This window comes from Pipistrellus kuhlii, unplaced genomic scaffold, assembly GCF_014108245.1.
Source record: "Pipistrellus kuhlii isolate mPipKuh1 unplaced genomic scaffold, mPipKuh1.p scaffold_m20_p_5, whole genome shotgun sequence".
Classification (NCBI taxonomy): domain Eukaryota; kingdom Metazoa; phylum Chordata; class Mammalia; order Chiroptera; family Vespertilionidae; genus Pipistrellus; species Pipistrellus kuhlii.
The window spans coordinates 12,104,121-12,122,587 of NW_023425551.1; the positions used below are offsets into that span (position 1 = coordinate 12,104,121).

At 43.0% G+C, this 18,467-nt stretch overlaps 1 protein-coding gene and 1 non-coding gene across 8 annotated transcripts in view; one reads left to right on the forward strand and one right to left on the reverse strand.

Moving 5' to 3' along the window:
• Positions 1-668: 668 nt before the first annotated feature.
• On the reverse strand, positions 669-740 carry TRNAE-CUC. Its single transcript has one exon. It is a non-coding gene; the product is annotated as a tRNA-Glu (tRNA).
• A 9,772-nt stretch (positions 741-10,512) lies between these two features.
• Positions 10,513-18,467, forward strand: part of NCOA7 (nuclear receptor coactivator 7) — a 104,200-nt gene continuing 96,245 nt past the window's right edge. For 2 of the 7 annotated variants that reach the window (XM_036413819.2, XM_045573359.1), the window contains exon 1: positions 11,086-11,227. The gene's annotated coding sequence lies outside the window, so the exon portion shown is untranslated. Of the gene's footprint in view, positions 10,538-11,082; positions 11,228-11,746; positions 11,769-18,467 lie in introns of those variants that run through there. The other 5 variants (XM_036413815.2, XM_036413818.2, XM_036413817.2 and 2 more) reach the window with 4 other exon arrangements.

The following is an 18,467-nucleotide window of genomic DNA, read 5'->3' on the forward strand; positions in this document are numbered from 1 at the left end:
ACCCACCACCCAGATTAGTGCTACGGGTACTTTAAAAGACACCTTTATGCTTCTTGAAAATTCTTTCTCCATGTTCTCCATTAATCAGGAATAACTACTATCTTGTTTTCATTTATAGTTAATATCTATGATATGTCAAGAAACAATATTTTTAATTTAGCATTTTAAAACTTCATATAAAACGGGATTATCCTGTTCTGATTTGCTTTTTATTTTTTAGATATGTTCATTGTTGATAATATCACATTCCCCGACCCGCTTTACTCCCCTCCTCCCAGCCCATGATGCAAAACAGGTATAATCCCTCCTAAAATAATTTTCCTCCTGTTATTAGTGAAACATAGCTCACGATTGAACAAAAACTTCAAAAAATTAATCCAGATTGTCTTCAAAAGGTGGAAAATGCTGTTTTAGAAGTGGTTTAGCATGTTTTCGGACAAATGTATTGAGAGGACTTTAGAATCCCGGAAAAGAGCAGGAAGTATGAAGTCCAAGCAAGAGCCTGGACTCCAGAGAAGAATCAGGGATCTTTATGGTATTTTCCAATGTAAATAGTGTCTGTACGTAGGTGTGACATATTTTAAACCTTAGATTAAATCACACTTAAAAACGAATTGAACTTTTGTGATTGATAAAAATAGCAAGAAGTATAAGAAGAAAAACACGCCTTCCCTGACCGGGAATCGAACCCGGGCCGCGGCGGTGAGAGCGCCGAATCCTAACCACTAGACCACCAGGGAACCTGCTAGCGTGCTTTCCTAAACCGTACTTGCTTCTTTAACATGCAAACCTGCCCAATAGAAAACAAGACTGTTGTCTGCAGGCTCCGCCCCACTTCCGTCCCGTCCTCGCTCAGTCTCCGAAACTGGGGCATAGTCTCCGCCCCAGCGGAGCTCCGCAGCGGCTCCTAAATAATAATAATAATAATTATTATTATTATCATCATCATTATAATAAACGGACCTTCCAAATCTCTCCCGATGCTGGAAAAGACGTGCTGAAATTGCTTTCCAATTACGTAACATGTCAATATCTACACCCACACAAATGTTAAAGTAGGGCTCAGCCGTGCATTCAGGTATTCATTCACTTAATCATCTTGCTCTTTCTAAATGTAACCTCTGAATGTCTTTCTCTCCTCGGCAGATGTTAAGTCCCACTAAACAGTTTACGGAGCCTGACGATGGAAAGCCACCGGCGAAGACTGCGCTTGGTAGAGCTGGGTGCGGTACGGCACACATCCTTGGCACAGTGCGAAGGCTCTATGCTCTGTCAGTGTGGCTGACAAAGGGCCGTGAGGCCTGTAGACGCGTGGTTTTCTATAAAATATACATATATATTTGGGAGTCAGCTAAGAGACCTGTGGGTGGTGCCTGGTGCAGAACCAGGGCATCTGCAACTGAATCCAAATAAACGCTCCAAACCCATTGTTTCCGTTATCCTCCTATTTTGCAAACAGGGTTAATAACATCTGGGCCCTTGCTTCGCCTCTCCGCGTTTTGGGCCAAACTCGGCCAGGAAATGATGTCATTGCCAAATGAGTCAAGAGATCTGACAGCCCACCCTGGATTCAGAAACGCTCCTGAAATACGAGCAGAAGGCAACAGGATGCAACTCAGCTTTGAAAGTGCCAGCCTTTACAGTCAAATGTAACCCAAGGGACCCTGCTGCTGCGCGAGAGGCAAGGAGGCTTAAGTAAAACAGATATAAATTTGTAATGAACTCGCTCACAACCTCCGGCGCCAGTGTCAATAGCTGTCATCCATCACCGCAGGAGTCAGGTGAGCCTGTGCTTGCATATCGTCTCCTGTTTCCAGCAACTCAGAGATTCTTGATAAAATGTATTTAAAATAAATTGATTAGTACTTTATTTATTAGTACTAATAAGTCCTATTCAACTTCCATCGTAACAGGACGATGAATAGGACTTATTAGTACTAATAAATAAAGATGGTAAAATCGGGACAAACTTTTAAACTTTATTATGTTTTATATGAGACACACATCCTCTATCCCACAAGGAAGTTTAAGGAAATCGAGTTCAGTAGATGGAGCCCTCACCTCTCAGTTAAGAGTCACCAGAATTTAACATCAGAGTTTCTGTTTGAAAACAAAACAAAACAAAAACTGGGAGGGGACCCCTGAGGTAACATTTATTTATAACATTACATAAGTTTCAGGTGCACAATGTTATAATTCAATACCTGCATACACTATAGCATATCTAGTCTTGAATAAAAAGATAAAATAGATATTACATTTAAATTAGGCTTTAATAGGTTTAGTTACAATATTGTACAAAAGGCATAAAAGGCTACAGTGAAAACTGCCATCCCTCTCTTTCATTCCTGTTTTCCTTTCCGGAGGTAACCAGTGTTAACACTTTCTCCTGTGTCCTTCTAGACATAGTCCATGCCTATACAATATCTATTTCCCTTTTGCTCTTTTTATCTTAAAACATTTCAAATCTATAGAACATTATAAGTATAGGACCATGAACACACATATACCCTTCATCCTAGACCTGTACTATCCAATTTAGTAGCACCAGAGACACATTATATTGTGCATTGAAATGTGACTAGAACAAGTTTATATTCTATAAGTGTTGAAGGCATAGTGGCCTTATTCTGGGGAAAAAAAAAAAAAAGGTAAAATATCTTAATATTTTTACCTTGATTACATTTTAAAATAATTTAATATATTGAGTTAAAATATTATTACAATTAATTTAATTATTTTATTATTTAAAATGTAGTTACTAGAATACAATATTTAAAATTATATATGTGGTTTGCATTTTATTTCTATTTTACAGTACTGATATAGTTGCCAATTGTTATTATTTTGCCATATTTTTTTTTCTCTGTATCTTTTTTTCTGAAGCAATTGAGGTTGGTTGCAGATATCATGATATTTTACCTCTAAATACTTTATCATATATTTTCTAAAAACAATATGTTTATAACTTAGTATATTATTATACAGTTAATCAAATTTTCCCCTTGTCCTGATAGCACTTTTTATGCTTTTTCTTTTTATTCAGGATCCACTTAAGGATCATATATTGCATTTTTTATTTTTTTAATATATCTATTGATTTCAGAGAGGAAGAGAGAGGGAAAGAGACATAGAATTATCAATGATGAGAGATAATCATTAACCAGTTGCCTCTTGCATGCCCCACACTGGGGATCAACCCTGCAACCCAGGGATGTGCCATAACTGGGAACGGAATAGTGATCTCGTGGTTCATAGGTCAGCACTCAACCACTGAGCTACACCAGCCAGGCATTTATTGCATTTGGTTGTTGTGTTTCTGTAGTCCCCTTCCTTTAACTTGAAATAACTCCCCAATCTTCTTCCTTTTTAAAACAACAATAACAACAACAGCATTGACCTTTTTGAATAGTGGACATTTGCTTCAGAAATTACATCAAAATGCACATAATGCTGGTGGATGGTATTATCTGTCATGTAAATATGGTAGGGAGAAAAATGGTGCCCATGGAGGTGTCCCTGTCCTCCCAAATCCAAGAACTTTACTTCACCTGTCAGTATAAATTTCACAGATGTGATTAAATTAAGGATTTTGAGACAGAAGAGATTATCCTGCATCATCTGGATGGGCCCCAAACATTATATGGGTCCTTCTAAGTGGAGGAGGGAGGCAGAAGAGTCAGAGTCCCAGGGCTGGGGTCCAAGGAAGACTCAGCCTGCCTTTGCTGGCTTTGAGGATGGAGGGAAGGGATCATGAGCCAAGGACCGTATGGAGGTGCTCTCTAGAAGCTGGAAAATGCAAGGAAAGCAGAGTCTCTCCTGGAGTTTCCAGAAAGAAACCAGCCCTGCCAATACCTACTAGTAGATTTTAGCCTGGTGAGACATGTCAGATTTCTGGACTACAGAACTGAAAGATAATAAATTTGTTGTTTTAAGTCTCTAAGTTTGTGGTAATTTTTCACAACAGCAATAGGAAACTAATACAGGAAGTTTGGTCATTTGATTAAGATGCCTGTCATATTTCTCCACTGTAAAGTCATCATTTATACCTGTAATTAATAAATATTTTAAAAAGCAAACACCACCCAGGGTAGTACTACTTTTGAAAAATGTATGAATCTTTTCTGTTCCTAAGTAAACTTCCACACAATGGTTTCCACATCCACTGATGATCTTGGCCTGAGTCAATTACTATGGCGATTACAAAATGGTGATATTTTATGTCATCATTCCATGTAAAGAACTTCCTTTTCTCTCCTTCCTTTTTTATTCTCTATTTAAGCTTTAAATATCAATTTGGACTCATATTCTTTTTCTGTTTTGTGTCAGAGAGGAAGAGAGAGGGAGAGAGATGGAAGCATTAATGATGGGAGAGAATCATTGAAAGGCTGCCTCCTGCAGGCCCTACAATCCTGCATGTGCCCTGACCTCCTGACTCATGAGTCAATGCTCAACCACTGAATCACTCCAGCTGGGCTTTGTGGGTGTTTTTATTCATTATGTTATAATCTATTGCTATCATTACTCATAATTCTTAAATTATCCCCAATTTGGCAGGAGTCCCTTTAAGCTGTCTCTTGTATTTTTTTGACACTTCTTTAATTTGTGGCATAAGATGGTCCAGGCACACCCTGTACTTTACTGATTGAATTAGGGAAAGTTAACATCTTTATACATATACATTTTATTTTTTAATTTCCTTTATTTTCCTATAAAGAATGATATACTCTACATACTCTTCTATAACCTTTTATTACTATCTTTTGAAGCATGCCCATTCTTATTAGTTTTCTCATTTTTTTTATAACTGTGTGCTATTTCATTGTATAAATATTTTATTAAAGCAGGTTTTTAAAAAAAATCATTGATAATTTAGATTACTTCCAATCTTTTGCCATTATCAAAGTAATACAATGAATGACCTTCACCTTACATAGTTTAACAATTAGTTTTTATTAATTTGCCCACAAGTGACTCACATTATAGAGTGCCAATATCGGATTTGAAAATGTCATTATACTGTATATTGGAGAAAAACCATGACATCCAATTCAATTTTAGTTATAATTTATTGACAATTTTATTTTCAATATGATTTCAACCTGACTTAACCTATCCTTCTGTTCATTAATTTGTTCATTCACTGGATAAATATTTATTGACTATCTAATATGTATTAGGTACTTCGTTAGGCACCAAAGACATCAAGATGAACAAAATAGGATCCCTGACCTTGAAGTTTCGTCTGGTGGGGTTCAATTAAACAAACAATTACAGTAGAGTAGTGGGTAGTAAAAGAAATGTGTGTGTAGTAAAAGGCTATGCACTAATACGTTTGTTTACTAGATTAAAAACTCCTCATTACTCATACTTGCTGACTGGAATGTAAAATGGTTCAGTCTCTCTGGAAAACAGTTTGGCAGTTTTTTATAAAACTGAACATGCTGGGACCATATGACCCAGCAATCCTAGTCTTGGGCATTTATCCGAGAGAAATGAAAACTTATGTTCACACAAAAATCTGTACTTGAATGTGTATAGCAGCTTTATTCATAATATCCCTAAACTGGAAACAATCAAAATGTCATTCAGTGGGTGCATAAACTGTGGGACATCCATACCATAGAATATTTATCCAAACTATTAATATGCATAACAAGTTGGATGCATTCCATGGAAATTATGCTGAGTGGGGGGAAATAGCCAATCTAAGAGGTTATATACTGGATGATTCCATTTATACAGCATTTTTGAAATTATAGAGATGGGAATAAATAAGTGATTGATAGGAACTAGATGTATTGGGCGGCGGAGGGATGTGACTGTAAAGGGTTAGGTTGTGGGTGCTTTGCAGTGACAGAACAGTGCAGCATCTTTTTAATTTTTTTAATTTATTTTTTTAAATATGTTTTATTGATTTTTTACAGAGAGGGAGATGGATAGAGAGTTAGAAACATCGATCAGCTGTCTCCTGCAAACTCTCTATTGGGGATGTGCCCACAACCAAGGTACATGCCCTTGACTGGAATCGAAACTGGGACCTTTCAGTCCGCAGGCCGATGCTCTATCCAATGAGCCAAACCAGCCAGGGCCAATGCTGCATCTTATTGTGGAGGTGGGAGAAGACTATACAGATGAGAAGATTGCCTAGAAACATATGCATACGCGCACACACACACACAATGTATATGCAAAACTGGTGACATCTGAATATGCTATAAAGATTGTACAGGTGTCAATTTTCTGGGGTTGACATTGTACTGTAGTGATGCAAGATGTTACCGTTGGGAGACAACTAGAGCAGTGGGGGTGGGGAAAAAACTCAGGACATCCCTATATATTTTTTACAACTTTTTGTGAATCTCTAAGTATTTCCTTCAAAAAACTTCCTTTTCAGTTTATTGCACTATAAATTTCTTTCACCCAATCCAAACAATCACTTCCTAATGTCACTTTGAGTTTAGGGATTCGTTTCAGAATTTTAAATTATATTTTAGCACCAATGTCTTAGCACCAGCTTATTTGAATAAGTTTTTCAGAAAATGTAAAAAATATGTGATGAATTCTCAAGCTATTGAACAAACTATTCTTAGCAGAAAAAGCACAGCAGAAACTGTCCAAGAACACACACTTTAAATTTTTTGTAAATAAGAGAAAAGGGCAAATTTATTGGGCTTAATCCAAATAATTTTCCATAAATTCTGTGTGCTGACAGGCCATTTCTCTGTACATCAGTATTTCTTTCTCAATACACTCTGGTAGGCTACTCCTTTCCAGTGATAAGGAAATTTCTACTTCTTCTTTGGACTTTATAACAAGCCAAGAGAAGCACCAAACCTTGGCCCATTCACCAAAAGACCTAGCTACATTATACTAAAAACTATGATTTGCTGGATCTGTAATGTACTAAGACTTCCCAAATTATTTTATGCATTATATCTTATCTCCCAATTAAAATTTCACCTCTATTTAGAACAGTACTATCAGAAGAATTGTCTGCAATAATATGTTCTATTTTGTTCTGTCCAAAAGAACAATCATGAGCCATGTGTGGTTCTTCAGCACTTGAAATATGGCTACTGGCATAAAAGCGTATTTAATTTAAATTTAAATAGTCACATGTAACCAGTAAGCACCATACTGAGTGGCACAGATCTAGAAGGAAATGAAATGGCTTTATTTCTTCTGATTTCTACACAAAGACAAAGCCTAGACAAATCAATAAGTGTTGAGTTAATGAAATAGAATAAGTAAAGAATCTTTAAAAAGGACTTTCTGCTGAAACCAGTTTGGCTCAGTGGAAGAGCATCGGTCTGTGGACTGAAAGGTACCAGGTTCGATTCCGGTCAAGGACATGTACATCGGTTGTGGGCACATCCCCAGTAGAGGGTGTGCAAGAGGCAGCTGGTTGATGTTTCTCTCTCATCGACATTTCTAGCTCTCTATCCCTCCCTCCTCTCTGAAAAAATCAATAAAATATATTTTTAAAAAAAAAAAGGACTTTCCCCACTATCTAAGCTAGGGAGCAGAGATCTTTATATCACTTGCACTTTCACTATAATAAAATCCTATACAGTAAAAGACTAATATGCAAATTGAGCGAATAGTGGAATGACCTGCAGAACAGCCTGCAGAACAAATGGTCACTATGATGTGTACTGACCACCAGGGGGTAGACGTTCAGCACAGGAGCTGCCCCCTGGTGGTTAGTATGTGTGTTCCCATAGGGAGAGCGCTGCTCAGCCAGAAGCTAGGCTCAAGGTTGGGAAGTACAGTGGTGATGCCTCCTCCCCCCCCCTCCCCCCCCGCCCCCCCCCACACACACAGTGCTAAGGAGCAGCGAGAAGGAGCAGCAAGAAGGCTGGTGGTAAAGAGTGAGGGGTCTCAGACTTCGAGAAGGATGTCTGATTGCCCACTTACAGGTGCCAAACTACTAGAGGACACAGGCCAGGCTGAGGGACCATCCCCTCCTCCAGTGCACAAATTTCGTGCACTGGGCCTCTAGTGTTATAATAAACATATGATACAACATGCAATCCTAGAGGTGCTCATGAAGATAGTAAAGAGGATCCTTAGCTTACATGCAATGTTTTGGAAAGGCTGATAAACATTTTATAACTGATGGTTACTTCTACTAAAATACATGGGTGGGCAAAAGTAGTTGCACTGTGACATTCTTTTGAGTTAATAAAACTATTGTAATAATCATAACTGGTATGTCTTTTCCATAGAAACCACTGTGAACCTATTTTTGCCCAACTGTGGATACTCATATCTTTGGCTAATAAAGAAAGATCACTACTTGACTTTTTTCTTGACAGAACATTGGGTCCATAGGGAGAAAAACAAAAGGGAACTTTTGGTGGGGGGAAAGGGAGTCTAGAATTGCAACTCAATGAACATTTCCTGCAGAAACTATGTTCTAAGGCGGATATCTTTATAAATATTGTGTTTTTAAAAAAATATATTTTATTGATTTTTTTACAGAGAGGAAGAGAGAGGGATAGAGAGATAGAAACATCGATGATAGAGAAATATTGACCAGCTGCCTCCTGCACAGCCCCGAGTGGGGATGTGCCCGCAACCAGTGTACATGCCCTTGACCGGAATCGAATCTGGGATCCCTCAGTCCGCAGACCGACACTCTACCCACTGATCCAAACTGGTTTTAGCAATACTGTTAAACAACTGCTAAATTCTCACTAAGTGAGTTCAGTATATACACACACATTCCTATAACCCAGTTGTTCTGAGGGCAAAATGTAATTAATAATAGGTATCTCTTAAAAAATAAACAGGGCTCTAGATCAGCTGGCGTCCCTGGAAGTGGCCCGGTCATGGGTTTATGGTCCCTGAGCCCAGAGGGGAGGGGCGCCTCCCCTTCTCAGGCCAGGACCACCGCTTTGCTTAAAGGAACGCCCCTCAAAAAGTCTTAGGGATTTTATCACAATTTGTACTGCTATGGAACAATTTTCGTCTGCCTTTTAACAATTTTTTATTTAAAAACACTGGCCACAGCCCAGGCCGGTTTGGCTCAATGGATAGAGCACATGTGTCAAACACAAGGCCCGCGGGCCAAATCCGTCCCGCCAGGCCTTGCAATGTGGCCCGCACCGCGCTGTCATCACTGCACTCCACTGCGTTTCCATCACAATGACAGTTTATGACTGTCTCTAAGAGCATCGGCCTGCAGACTGAAGGGTTTCAGGTTCGATTTTGGTCAAGAGCATGTACCTTGGTTGCAGGCACATCCCCAGTAGGGGGTGTGCAGGAGGCAGCTGATCGATGTTTCCAACTCTCTATCCCTCTTCCTTCCTCTTTATAAAAAAAATCAATAAAATATATTAAAAACAAAAAAATAAAACCACTGGCCACAGTAAATTCAGCCTTCTGTCCTTCCCAGCCTTTGCATTTCATGGGGTGACCCATCAGCTCTTCTCCTCCTGCTCCTTTCCCTGTATAGCATCCCGGATGCTGTCAATTTATAACCATTATAGAAACTGGGCCTCCAGGCTTTGTCTAGGCAGAGCCGGGAGAGAGCCTGGCTGGGAAGATTTGCATCCGCAGCTGTGAGCTGCCCATCCCTGCTTGGGTGCTGTACCCGCTGTGGTCCCAAGACCAGCGCTGCAAGGTGATTTTAAATTTTAAAATCATAAAAACACTTATCAAAGAACTGCGAGAGCAGACCAGTTTCTCTGGACATCTCAAACCATGATCTTTTGAAGAAAAAAAAAATCAGCTCTATATTTTAGGAGCTTAATTTCCCCTTTAAAATAATTTGCAATTAACACGTCACCCACAGGGGAAAAAAAAAGAGGGGGAAAAAAAACCACTTAACGTTTCATATCGAAACCATGAAAATATAAATGTGAGGTCCACTTTTTATAGGAGCTGAGTGCAGAACCGGACAATTGTTCCATAGTTTGCAAGACAGTATAACGACCATTTGTAACTGAAATTCCAAAGCGCCACCGTTCATTGCTTTGCAAAAACAGCGTCAGCAACCCCAAGGAGGCCACTATCTGGTGCGTCTCCTGTGCGGCCTCTGACACCCCGGTGTTATCAGACCGGCCGCAGGCTGTGCTCTGAGGTTTTCTCCCTGTGAGTAAGGGTAAACTCCGAGGCCAAACCCTCCCAGGCATCTGGCAGTGCCGGTCATGGGACCACAGAGGGAACAGCTAGTGGGGATGCGAGGCTCCCAGGTACGGCCCAGCTGCTGATGCAAACCCTCCCGGGCCTGGCTCTCTCCCAGCTCTCCCGGGCCTCTGCCAGAGTCTCGGCCTGGAGGGTCCAATTGCCGTCACGACTGCAAGTTGGCAGCAGCATCCGGGATGCTGTACCGGGGACAGGAGCAGGAGGGGGAGGAGACGGTGGGCCCCTTTGCAAAGCGGAAAGGACTGAAGGCTGATCGCCGGGTTCCCGAGCTGGAAGGACACCCTGGGCTTCCAGGCTTAGAGGGGCCTCTCTGACCGCAGCTCCGCCCTCCACGCCCAGAGCCCACGGCAGCCCCGCTGGAGGGGACGCAGCCCCGGACGCGGTAAGAAGATCCTCCCGGGCTCTGCCGCTCAGCGCCGGGCCGCGGGGCGGCGCCGAGCTCGCTCCCGGGAGGCGTCACCGGAGCCAAGGCCGCGGAGGCCGCGCGCGCAGATCTGCGAGGCGGGGCCGCGGGGCCGCGCGTGGGCCGCGGGGGGCGGGGGACCCAGGCTCCCGGCTCGGAGGTCGCGGGGCGAGGAGGATGCTGGAGCCGCAGCCGCAGCCGGAGCCGCCGCGCTCGGAGCCGCAGCTCCCGGACCCCCGCCGCCGCCGCCGCCGCCGAGGGGCGCAGAGCGTGGCGCGGGCCGGGCGGAGCTAGAGGCGCGCGTCTCCCTCCCGCGTCGCGCCGCCCGCAGCTCCCCGCCCCCGGCCTGGCCCGCGAGCCGGTGGCGGCGGATGCCCGGAACCGCGGGCTCGGCTGCAGGGTTGGCCGGGCGCCGCCGATCGCGGGAAGAGGCCCGCCTTGTCCCGGGGACGGCCGGCCCCCGGGGTCGTGCGCCTCTTCCTGGCCCAGCTCCACCTCGGCGCACGTTCCCCCCGCCCCCCCCCCCCCAAAAAAAAAATCGACCCCTCCTCCCATCCGCCCTGGAGGATGCGCTCCCCCGCGCGGAGCAGCGGAGGCCGCCGTCCCCAGAAATGCGTGCGCCCGATCCCCGTCTCCCGGACCCGCGGAGCCGGCGCCGCCGCCCTGTAGGTAGGTGCGCGCGACCCCCTTCTCCGGGGCCGAGGAGCCCTCGCCGCCTCCGGCTGCTGATGCTGCCGCTGGGCAGGGGTGGGGGTGGGGGCCAGGGCCCGGGACCCGCCAAACTTGCCTCCCGCCTGGGTCGATGGTGAGCTGGGGACCCTGGCGCAGCCCCTGGGTGACCAGACAGCCTCTGCCTGCGCCCCGGTGGCCGCGGGGGCCCGACCCTTCCCGCCCGCCCCTCGGCCCAGCGCGCTGCGGGCGGGGGTGCGGAGCACACACCGCCGTGCGGCTGGTTTTGGGGGCGGGCGGGGGGGAAGGGAGACCGTTGGGTTTTCAGCAGCTCAGGTAAACATTTGTCATCGTATTTTTTTCCGGCTGCATGAGCAGATGCGGTGTTTCTGTTGCAGCCGGACGTGGAGACGTGGGAAGCGTTGCTGTTGGCATGGGGAAGTCGCTGTGGATCTTTGTGGATTTCAGAGCTGGCTGGCTGTTCTACAACACAGGTGGCTCAGTCCCTGACAGCCAGCATGTTTAGAGCCAGCTAGCAAAGGTGCTCCTGGAAGTGACGTGGATTCCGGGGATACTGGAGGCCGGGGGTCCCCGTGCTGCTGCCTGGGGAGCCGCCTGCAGGGTGCAGGGCTGTGGGTGAGGCGGCAAGTTTGTTACAGGTGTCGGGGCGCAGGCAGCGAGCGGCCAGCAGAGGCAGCCTCGGGAGCAGGCAGCCTGGCTGCCAACCAGGGGTTAGTGGTTTGTATTTCTGAGGAACTGGGTATGCATTCTAACAGGCTATTGTTGTTTTATTTTAAATACTGTTTACAGTTTTGGAAAGTGGATCTTTGTAAGGCCCAGTTGTATATTTACGTTTTGAGGCTTAAAAGCTTTGTAAACTCCAAGAGGGCTAAGTCTTGTTCAACCCCGTCACCCATTGCATCCAAGGCTTATGGTGCGCTTGTTATCAGTCATTTGTAAGAACTGTTTCAAGCTTCATCTAAAGACAAGTTAGTGTCAAAGTGTACTAGTGTTTGTCGACCCTGTGGCCGTTGAAGTGTAACTGGATTTTTAAAACCCCTTCTTTGTATGAATAGTCATAAATTCGGTTGACATCTAAGTTCGAATTTTGCTTTTTTTTTTTTTAAGACCCTATGGGTAATTTCCCCCAACTCTTAATATACATTTATTTCATGTCCAAGCGTGCAAATTTTCCAGGCCCCCTGATAATCACACTTATTTCAGTTAAACTCAGACACGCAGTTTTTAAAAGTACGATTCCTGTTTAAAAGAAAATTCTGAGTTACTCCAGAAGTAATCGTGGTTTGGGTTAATAAGTGACACATTAACTCGCTTCAAAGTTGAGTTCTTATGGTTGATCTAATTATAATATATTTTTGTTAGAGGAAAATGTAAAAAATAAAGCATGCAGGAGTGTCGAGGATTCCTAAATGATTCAAAATATATGCTTATAGTTACATATTTTTAACTCTATGGGTTTTCCTCAGTGTATAAAGATATCAGTATGTGCCGGCACATGTATCGATATGTGACAGCCAGAGTGGTTGTGAAATAAGGGGGTTGGAAGAGCCAGTGCTTTTCTGCTTTTAAATTTAATGTTTTCTTGAAAGAAATCAAGGATAGCTGCATTGCATTTTATTTATTTTTTGCACTATGATACTTCCTATTCTTATTTTTATTTTTTTGATATGGAAGTTTTCTGAGTCAGTATTGACTTCTTTTCAATTGCTTTGTTTAACAAAATTATATGGGTGTGGTTCAGTCATTTGCTTGCTTTCTCCCTTCCTCCTTTTTTTTGGTCATTTTAATACCTCTTCATCATCCTCACTACCTATTACCCAAAAGACTTATTTTCACAAAACTACAATAAGCTGGAGTTTATTCTGATTGCTTCTCTAGCCTACTTGGATCCTTTCTAGATGGGGAAGAAATAATACTTTTAAGCAAAAGCTGCTAAGTAAGATTGGGGGCACCTACAGTGGGAGGGCACTTAATAAAAACTAAGGTTCCTTTAGATAAAGCAAAAATTTTCCTCCAGGAATACAGATAATTACATTGTACCCATCTTAAATTTGTACTGGAGGACAATGAGTTGTTAATTTACATTGTTCTTCCTTGCACACTTTAAACTTCTCCGAAGAGCCCTCCCACATGGTTCCAGTAAACTCGTTTTACTTTGTTGCAGATAATAACTACTTGTTTGTTTATTTGACGCATAGAGATTGAACCTTTAAATTGTGCTGGTACACTTGGCCTTGAGATAAATGAAGTATGAGCCAGGTCCTAATCTCAGAACGGAAGAGGCATGTTTTTCTGTGGACCCTGTATGTAAACGCGATGTGCCTCTGTGAGTCCATGGCTCACTACCTGCCTGAGCCCTCTCCTAAGGCACCACTGGCATGCAATTCTAAGATCTGGATTTACTGTCTTATTTTTCTGTATCTTTCTTAAGTTTTTATTGCAGAAACCTCTGTCCTTTCCTTGCTAAATGTTATTTGCTGTCCTTTTTATCCTGGCATATATATATATATATATATATATATATATATATATATATATATATATATATATATAATTCCAGTCCATTTCACCCCAGCCCATATATTTGTTGCTGTTTACATCCAATAGGATTCACTCAATTCATATATGTTGAAACCCAAATTGTTACAGTTGCAGAAAAAGGTATAGAAAAAATTTGTAAAGCCTTGAATTTCATATGTGGGGACTGGTGATTAAAGAGTCATTGTTGTGCATTAGTCTCCCCTCAACAGTGGTGTAGGATGCCTTTGTTTCTGCACAAACCAGAGAATGTGAGTTCTCTGCTCATAAATTTGATCAGAAGCTTAATCGAGAGAAATAGTGTTTATGGAGGGCTGGCTGAACAAAGGCCACGACATCCACCTTTCCCCCTACAGTTCTGGGTGTTAGACCAGGAGTTTAGCCTGGCCTTCAGAAACGACATAATTTGGGACACACTTTGGTTACTTTTTTGCATCCTTTGCAGCCTGAACCGCACCCCCCACCTTCACCCCCCAGTGTTCACACTGAGGGATTCTGTTAGTAAAGAGAGTTACAAGAAACCTACTGTTAGGTTAGGAGATGAGGTTATTAAAATCATGGTTCCTTCTGTAGCTCCTGTTTGAAGGCCAATGCATGCAATTCCAAGAAAAGCTTTATTTTCCCTGAACAATGAGTATGTCTACTTTCCATTATGCAGAACTAGGATCATTTCCCTTTCTGATCTGGCAATGAGGAAGCACAGAGTCAAATATGCAACTCAGTTCTAATAACCCTTTAAAAACCTGTGGCCTTACTATTGATATTCTACCTTTCCCTTTGATCTTGAGCTTCTGTTCTACCTTGTTTATATGGATTTGGATTTTTATCTAATTATATTTTCCCATTTCAAGCTGATTCCCGTCCTCTGTGGGGCAAGGATATAAAACATAAAACCAGGTAAACGAAAACACTTGCAAAATTGATCCCTGGACACAGTATGTTTTTGATGAACAGTTTAATCAGTTCCATTAAATACGCTTTGAACAAGTATCGCAAGTTTAGTATGAATGAGCTTATATAGCCAAATGGGAAGCAGTGTTATATAGTTTTGCAAAACTAAATTACACTTATTTTTTAACTTAAATTTATGTCTTTATCACTAATTTAGAAAATTGGTAAAAGCATTCAATTTAAGTAAAGGGCACATACCTGGGTGTGTGTCTGGGTGTTCCTTTCTCTCTCTCTCTCTTTCTTTCTCCCCACCTTCCCTCTTCCTCCCACTCTCTCTAAAAATCAATGGGGAAAAAATGTCCTCAAGAGAGGATTCATGAAAAAAAGAAATAGAAACTATGAAATGTTGACCCTGATAGATGATCGGACCCACCTGGAGAGAGTGGTCCTTCGGATGGGAATGAGGTATTTTTAATTCCAAGTCAAGTAACCAGACGGTGTCCGCAGGGCTCAGCTTCATTGCGGAGGGCCTGTCGTGAGGTAACTTGCTGTTGACTGATTAACAGGATTCCCAGAGTAAGAATGTAATAGTGTTTGTTCAGCACAGTTCCCGTGAATGCTCTGGTGGATAACTCTGATCGCTAACCTGCTATGCGGTGCAGAATAGGAAAAAACGTGAGATGACACCGTAGGTGTGAGAAACCTCAAGATTTTTCATTTTCTTTCTGTAATTCCGACCTCACTGAGCAAACCAGACATGTTGATAGCAGGAATTCAGGGTGCCCTGAGTAGCCGCAGTGGATATTCTAGCCATTGGGTGAGCACAGCCCCTGCTGTACAGTATCAAGCACAGTTTCAGGCTATTAGTCTGCTGGGACAGCCTGCCCAGACCTTATGATTCCAGGTGCTTCTAGCTGAGCCCTCCGAGGAGGGCCTGGTGATTACCCCCAAGGCATTGCCTTGCCTGCAGGGTCCCACTGAAACAGCTCATTAGCAATCCTGTTATCTTGAATCACAGCCCCTTCCCAAATAGTTCCAATTTAGCATGCCTTAACTCTTTGAAAAGCATCCCAGGAAGAATGTAGTCCAGTTGGGCTGCTATTGCAAAATACCACTGACGAAGTAGCCTTTAAGCAGCAGAAATTTATTGCTGACCGTTCTGGAGTCTGGACGTCCAAGCTCAGGGTGCCCGCATGGTCCAGTGTGGTGAGGGCCCTCTTCCGGGTTGCAGACTGCTGACTTCTTTCTCTTTGTGGTCTCACATGGAGGAAGGAGATGGTTACCTCCTGGGGCCTCTTTTATGAGGGCTGTAATCGCATTCATGGAGGGACAGCTCTCATGACCTAATCACCTCCCACGGCCCCACCTCATAGCATCACCTTGAGCGTTAGGTTTTCAAAATACGAATGGGAGAGGGAGGTGCACAAACATTCGTCTATGCCAGGAACAGAGACTTCACAAAGTAGGAACTACAAATTGCCAAGGCATGGAAAAAAAAAAAAAAAAAGCCAACTTCGAGAAATGCAAATTATAATTTGATTTTAAAAGTTCATAATTAAGCTGGCAAGGTTTAGATTGGGTCACATTTCCTTTCAGTGGATGGTGAGAGGGTGTGTTGGTGTACTATGGATGGAGAGCAGTTCAGCTCACAGAATCCCTTGGCACCAGTGATTCTGTTCTAAGAGTACATCCTACGGAAATCAGAGATGTGGTTGGATTCCAGTGATGCGCAGGTGTTCTGCGAGAGGCAGGTGGTATGGTAGACAATGTTAAGAGCAGGGACTCTGAGCCGGTTGCCTGGATTGGAGTCCCGTTGCACCATTTACCAGCTTTGTGAACGTGGGCAAGTGAATTTCTCCTTGATTTTCTTGGCTGTAAAATGAAGATAATAGTATCCACCTCCCACAATGTATTGAGAATTAGACAAGTAAATATCTGTAAAGAACTTGGAACCCTGCCGAAACCAGTTTATTATAGCTCTGTGGATAGAGTGTCGGCCTGTGGACTGAAGGGTCCCAGGTTCCATTCCAGTCAAGGGCATGTACCTTGGTTGCGGGCACATCCCCAGTAAGGCATGTGCAAGAGGCAGCTGATGGATGTTTGTCTCTCATTGATGTTTCTAACTCTATCCTTCTCCCTTCCTCTCTGTAAAAAATCAATAAAATATATTTAAAAAAAAAAAACAAAAAACTGGGAACCTTGTATGCCACAGAGTAAGCAATTGTTTTCATATTAGTTATCATCAAGGTTGATATGGTGAACATTTGAGACAAGTCCAACAATGGAGACTTTTTTTAAATGATAGTATACCCAGCTGTATGGACAAAAAGATCCTGATTTGATTTTAAACTGCACCTTCATAGAAGAACGATAGGAAAGTCACAAAATGTTAAAGCCCCCTCCCGTCTATGGTATCATAGAAATGATGGGATCATTTTCATTTTTCCCATTTTCATTTGTTACCCATATGTATTGCAGTGATACTTGTTAGGAATTATTGAGATGATAGGCTTCTTGCATTCTGTGTTTTTCTTTACCAAATGCATATTCATTTTGACATATTTTACTTTCTCTTCCTCCTTTCAAAGCTACTCATATTTCACTTCCCCATCCTCTTCACCCACATGCCGTCTGCTTGGTATTTTCTTGTGTTTGTGTCTCGATCAGCCCCAGGCTGGTTCTTCAAGAGTAAGTAGACCAAGAGAAATGATTCGTGAGATTTTGTGGGTGGTGGCTTCCTTCCTCTTGGAAGATTAATCCGGAGAATGCTGCTTAGGTCATCATGGAGTTGTGTCCTCTTCGCATTTCAGGCCCTCAGCCTCGCCCTCCCCTCTCCCCCTGCATGAACTCAGCACTCCCGGAGGGGCAGAATCCTCCGGACCCTTACATACCCTCCGGTGGAGTGCAGAAACTCGCCAGGCCTCTTAGTTGAATCAGGTGCACTGTTAATCCTTAGTCTGTTGGTCAAAACAAGCCTCATGGTCAAGTGGGGGAAGATATATCCTCTTCGTACTAGTGCAAAGCACCACAAAGTGGTGTAGCCATTGTATTATTATTGCCTTTCAGGGAAGAAATTCCCAATTGAGATGAGCACTCCACTCTAGCAAAGGGCCATTTTTCTTTTGAATTCTATAAGAACTTTTTAAAAATATATATATTTTTATTGATTTTAGAGACAAAGGAAAAAGGAAAGAGAGATAGAAACATCAATGATGCGAGAGAATCATGGATCTGCTGCTTCCTACACGCCCCTCTACTGGAGATCGAGCCCAAAACCCAGCAACCCAGGCACGTGTGCCCTGACCGGGAATCGAATCGTGACCTCCTGGTACATAGGTCAACGCTCAACCACTGAGCCCTGCCAGCCGACTACAAGAACTTTTATATCCATCAACTTAATAAACCTTTCAAAGAAAGGTACTTAAACCATAGACTGGTTTCTTAACCCAGTCAGTCTCTGGGAAAATTCTAGTTGAAACTCATAGGCATAATTTGTTTTCAAGAAGAGGTCATAGTCTTTCACAGTGCTGACTGCATTTCCTGCTGGGCAGGGCTCCTTGCCCCCTAGACACTTCATTATGCTTTGTCCTGAACCCACATTTGTGTATTTATCACATTTTAGACTCTACCTGTACTAACCAAAGCACCACTTGCCTCTCTCTCCATCTTTACCTGACATGTGAGGCAGAACCGGATAGAATCGCTATCCTCTGGAGCATGCTCTGGGAGAACATTTGCATTAAAGGTGAAGCTGTTGCTAGGGTACGGATGATTGTTGGTTGTGTAGCCC